This window comes from Colossoma macropomum, unplaced genomic scaffold (assembly GCF_904425465.1).
Source record: "Colossoma macropomum unplaced genomic scaffold, Colossoma_macropomum, whole genome shotgun sequence".
In the NCBI taxonomy this organism is placed as follows: Eukaryota; Metazoa; Chordata; class Actinopteri; order Characiformes; family Serrasalmidae; genus Colossoma; species Colossoma macropomum.
In genome coordinates, this window is record NW_023494809.1 from 20,774,594 (window position 1) to 20,780,816 (window position 6,223).

A 6,223-nucleotide genomic window follows, 5' to 3' on the forward strand; every position below is an offset into this window, starting at 1 on the left:
ATTTTCAAATGTATAAAAACTCAACTATATGTAAATTAATGTTGTTCAGAGTTTCAGAGTCTGTTTCTATTTTTATTATTTATTATTATTTTTAGGATTTATTTTTTTCCTTTCTTGTAGTTAACTGATTATCGGTTTATTAACTCATGGATATTTCAATAGCAAAATTAGTCAAAATGCACAGTCCTACTTTAAAGAAACACAAAAAAATCAAATGTGTAAAGACTTTAAGGGATAAAGGAAGATTTGGAAAATAGGCGTGTAAAAAAAAAATGTATAGCTTTATTTACATAAAACCACACACATTTTATAAGTGGAAAAAAATAAATAAAATTCAGTTGTAGCATTTTAAGATGTTTTGTCCATCCTGAATCCATCCAAGGGCAGCTGCTCCTCAACATTCCAGGGAGCAGAGATAACCTCTCACTCCATCTCTATGAAATGCTGGAAGACCGTGGGAGCACATCCCCTGTGGCATGCAGTAATGTATTGCAACCTCTCCTTAATGTTTCAGTTCAGGTGCTTAAATCTCCACATATTTTTGACTCTTGACAGCACCGCTCCTGATTAAATACTGACGCATATTAAAATCAGCTCTGCATTGCAAGCAGAGAAGGAAGACTTTGACTAAATAATAATTTAGCATGACCGAATTAATGATGATATATTCGTTAGATAATTAAAGCCCAACCCCTCCAGCAACAGATCATGTGGATGACAAGCTTTGTGGAGAAAGAGCTGCGCATGTGCTTAACCCTGTGGTTAAAAGTCACCATGGAGACAAAGGTCACAGATAACCAAGGGATCAGTCCACTAACCTAGCACTTCAGGGTCTCCACTTCTTCAAATCTGTGCAAATCTAGACTGGCAGGTCATCATGGCAAGTCACAGAATAAGAATCTGATATTATGGAAGAGAGAATAAGACTGAATTTGAAATGTGTGACCTTCCCGGCACTGAATTGGATCACTTGACACTCAATAAATCAAGAAGCACCACAGGGAAATTTACACTTGTCTGTTCTCTTGCCTGGAAGAAATTACTAGATACGCTCAACAACCTTTAATTCATGCTATATGCACGCTTGAATGACCCTTCAAAAGAAACCATTTCATAGGAAACGGCACCTTGGACATAATGAAATGATAAGAAAAACCAACTCAATAAACAATTAAGAGGAGTAGCCGACAGGGATTTAGCGCTTGTGTTCCCTTTGCTTTTCAATGCCATGGAATCCATATTCTCCACAGCCAAAACTGTGGGAAAAAGGGATATTTGGAATAAAAGATGGGGAGCATATGCATTAGGGCTAAATGATATTGAAGAAACAATATTTAGGTATTTGCGATAAATTTTGTGATATATGGACAGCAAAAAGAACCAATCATTTACCATGAAATCAATATTCTGGAAAGGGCTGCACAGTATGAACAAAATATCATATTGCATGTATATTGCTGCATATTGTGACTGCACATTAGGGCATTTTTCGACTGCCAATTTAAAAATAGAAATGAACCCAAATGGGAACCAGCAGAACTTGCAGTTAATTCTAGTTCATTTTCCACCTGCTCGAGACAGCTGGAACTGCCATTATAACCACAGTAACAATTTAATAATTTTTAATCTTTTTAAAACACTCTAATTCCAGATAGTAAGAGGAAAGCCGGCCACTGTTGGCCTGCTGACAGCAAAGCTGGCGACCTGCTGGCTTTTGGCTCAGCGTTTTCTGGTGGCCTGCAGGTGGTTAAGCAGAGTACTAGACAAAACGCCACTTTTTATTGCTCTTTTTGCACTCACAGTCCAGTTTACTTGTTTTTTATTCATTTCTTCCTTTCATTGTCCTTTATATTAATAATGTCTAAAAAATAAAAAACATAATCTAGCACACAAAATCATTTTATATAGGCCTAGTCATATATTTTGTTTTTAGTTGCTTGCAATATTTGTGTTTATTTTCCAAAATAAACATAAATAAATAAACAAAAATAAATAAATTTAAAATCTGAGGAGATTAAAAACTAGTTAGACCTTGTATGTAGGACAATAATCTGGGCGGTCCAAGGGTGGACCAGCAGTGGTGTACAGTCAGCAGGGTGCCGACCTTATCATGCCAGACTGATGTCTGCACGCTATCTGGGATGTGGCTAATCATCTACCTTGCTAGCTTAACTTATTGGCTGACAAAGTATACACTGTAGCGTTCTGCTTCTCAAGTGTGAAAATATAAGATAGACCACTTCTCTAGAGGCTAGCATAAATGCTAATAGCGTTAGCTTGCTAACTATCACCTGAATTATCTTACATTAATTTCACAGGTTGAACGGATTGAAAAACTTTACTAACAAAGTGTTTTTGCTAACTAAAGTGCCGTCAGGTAGTTTACATGAGCTGCTATCTAACGTTAGCTACTGGGACCATTTGGGTAATTTCAAAGCACAGATCAGATAACAGCAGTTAGCTGGCTAGCTAACATTGCTTTATACTAAGTGACAGCCATAGGGCTAGTTCATTTCAAATGGGACCTTCTGGCTAAGGTATAGTTGGGGTACAAGTTAGCTGAACAGCCAGCTTGTGGTTATTTTATATAGTGATATAACTGCAGCTGCCGTCCCTATTAAATACAATGACAATGGTCTCTTATAGGTGTACTTTAAATACAAATAGCAAAAAAAGCTAGCTAGCTGGATAGCTACTATAATAAGGTCTAAGGTGTTAACTAAACTCGCATTTCACTAAAAGGCTATCATTGCAATAGCTAAACAGTGGTGGTCACTTTCCTTGAATAGAGTTTAATTTATGTCCCATCACCTTTTAAAAGCAATAAAGTGACTGTTGTTTTTTTTATTTCTGTAAAAAGTGAAGGGAGCTGTACTTAAAATAAAAATATTAAAACTAGCATTTAAATAATCACACTTAAAAAACACAAAACATCTGTATCCACCTTTAATATGGTGATTTTGGGTCCCATCTTACTGACAGTGTACTTCTTATATTTATTAAATCTTCCAGTAACACCATAATTACAATGTCACTTGGTTAATTTCCAAGCAATTTAATGTTAAAGAACTCTTTCCTTATTAATTTATTTAACAAAAAGTCATTTTAACCTGTGTCCCACATTTTATGTGCACCCCTGTTACCAAAACCTGCTCCCCCTCATAAAAAATGGAACATTCCATTTATTATGAAATATAGCAGAATTTGCATCATCTGGTTTTTTGCAGAATGACCATCAGACAAGTAAGTATCCTCATTTGGTTTACCAATTTATACACAAAAAGTGACTGGACTGAAGGAGTAAAGCTTGATCATTCAACGCTGTAACCAAAATTGTAAGAAAAAAGAGTGTATTTTCATATATTTTTAAAAAATATGGTTATTAATAGTTAGCATGCAACATGTGCACCATGTCAAGCTAACCACTCCTAGATGCTAGCTTACTTTAGGCTAAGTTCACAACACTGTTATTCACTTTTTTAACTTCAGTTATTTTAAATGAAAATGAAATCAAAATTGCTGGAATTAAAGGGCCTCATTCACCATCTTAATAAGTTTTTTTCTAAAGTTTGTTCTTGAGAAAGGTCCTAAGAATAAGTCTATGACAGATTCATGACGTGTCCTTAAACCACATGACTGTTCACACCTTTGTGCTCTTGAGTGTGTGTAGATTCTGTTCTTACCTAAGAACAAATCCCAAATAAGAAAATATTGGTGAATGTCAGAATCTTCGTGAAAAATTTGTAAAGTGGGTTTTAAGAAGAAATTTCTTCTTAAGAACCGTTTGCGAATGAGGCCCAAAGATTTTAATAAAAACATTTGTATTAAACAATTGTTCAACTTTACCTTCTGCTCTATGTTGTATATTTTATGTTTTTTTTTTACTGCATTAATATCAGCTTAATGGGGAATGGTCTCCTGTTAGCTGGTCATTTATAGTGAAAACAGCTCGTATATTATCTGATTTGACAGCGAGATGTGAGAAAATAACATTTTCTGAAGGTGAAACTGATTAATATTTGTCAAAACCATCAAAGAAAAATAAAGAGTTTCAAGGCCTAATTTTAAGTCTATTTATGGAAAGCGACAGTGGTGTGGCATAGATTGGATGACCTCAGGTGGATCAGCACATCGACACTGTACAGTGGAAAAACGGCCCTAAGTAAACCACAGACTGGCCTGCCTTTTATAATTAATTATTTATGATTTTTGGATCATGTGATTGCCTTAATTCAGCCAAACACACAAAGAACACCTGTGATTGGTCAGGAATGCCAGAGCATACAATAAAACATTCACTGACTGGTTAGAGGCTCATTTGTATATCATACACTTCCACGATATCAGCATTGCGAAGGGCAATGTCACGATAATGATCAGAGAGCAATACATCGTGCAGCCCTATTGGGCATGTCCAGAGTCGCCTGTAGAAAACTGGCCGCTGTTCCTCTCATCAGTGGTCTTTAAGTCTGCATCGGCTCTGAAGACGTTCTCAGCTTGATGGTTTCTGTCAGCCTCTGTGTTAATGCACTCTTAAGTGTGATGGCTATTTGAGAGGCTAATCATGATGACCGTGTGTGAACTTTGGAGTGTTTGAGTGGAGGCTCGCTGTGAAAAGCTGTCCCACGTGTCAGAGCGAGAGAAACTTTTAATGATCTGGCTCGCGTTCTCTCTGCGACGCTAATTGGCTGAAACGAGCGACGGGGACCTCCTGCTGGCAAGTGCTTTTAAATGGAAATGTTGCCCACTGTCATTCTCAGTGGCTTTCGGCCTCTGCCACGTCATGTCTTACACGCTGACTGCCTCCAATAAACGCTATTTTACTTGTGAACTCTTAATGGCAAACACAAAGTCAAGCTAACAGGTCTTCATCGACATCACCTGGAGCAGAGATTGGCAGGTTTGGTCCTAAAGGCCCACTGCTCTGCACATTTTCTGTTCCCAACAGACCTAATCCAACTAATCACCTCATTAACAACCTTTTACCTAATTGAAGTGGGCATGTTAAAGCAGGGAAAGTACAAAAACGTCCAGGACCAGGGTGGGGAAATGCTGACATACACCAAGGATGAGCAGCTCTAGTCCTTGAGGCCTGCAGTCCAGCACAGTTTGGTGAATTTTGTTAAATACACCAAAGTCAGAATGGTTCACAGTGGTGGTGATATGAACCAGATGTCCACAAAGCCACTTCATAAAGAGAATTTGTTACTAATATTCTGCCTTATATTTGAGACTGATAGTTTTGAGGTAAGATTTTTGCCTAAAAACATAATTTTTAAAACATATTAATGGTGGAGAGGTACATACACAGCACTGTAGCGCAAAATAGTCCCAAAGAAAACATTTTTCTCTAAGATTATTTTATTATTATCAACATTACATAGAAATGAAAAAATACATTAATAAACCCTTTAGTTTTGGAGTGTAAATAAAATGCCTATATTTGGTAAATCAGAAAGTTACTCTACAATGAACCATTTTGCATCAAACCACTCTGAATGGCAACTGAATTATGGAGAAACTTTGGTAGATCATTGAAATTCAAATCTTACTCAGTTAAAAGCAAAAGTATGGAGTCAAAATATACTTGAAAGTCAAAGGATATCAACATCTAAATACACTTAAGTATGTAAAAGTAAAAAAGTAAATGTTTTAATATATAAATTAAATGTAAATTAAATTTGTAAACAATGTTAATATTAAAAGTTCCATTTTAAAAAAAAATAAAATGCAGAGAAACTGAATGGAAAGAGATCTGTCGATTATTTTGAAGGCATAAACGAAAACGCGCAGTTTTTTTCGTGTTTTGGAAATGTAATTAAATGAAAGTACAAGTATTCAAAAGTATTCAAAAGCTTGAGTATATTAACAAAGTACGACTGCTCAAGTGTTTTTTACATTCCTGTCCAGGATCAGATTTGCCACAAATGTCACAAGCTGCTTAACAACACGCTGGTCATCCATAGCAGCACACCACACTTCATCAAAAAGAGCCCACATTTTATGTTATAGCCTATACTTAAAGTTTTATATTTAATAGTATTTAACAACTTTATCATTTCAGAACCTGTCTTTGTACCAATTAATCAGCCTGTTTTGTTACTATTTACTGCCTTTAAGACTGATACACTATATTGTCAAAAGTATTCACTCACCCATCCAAATCACTGAATTCAGGTGTTCCGATCACTTCCATGGCCACAGGTGTATAAAACCAAGCACC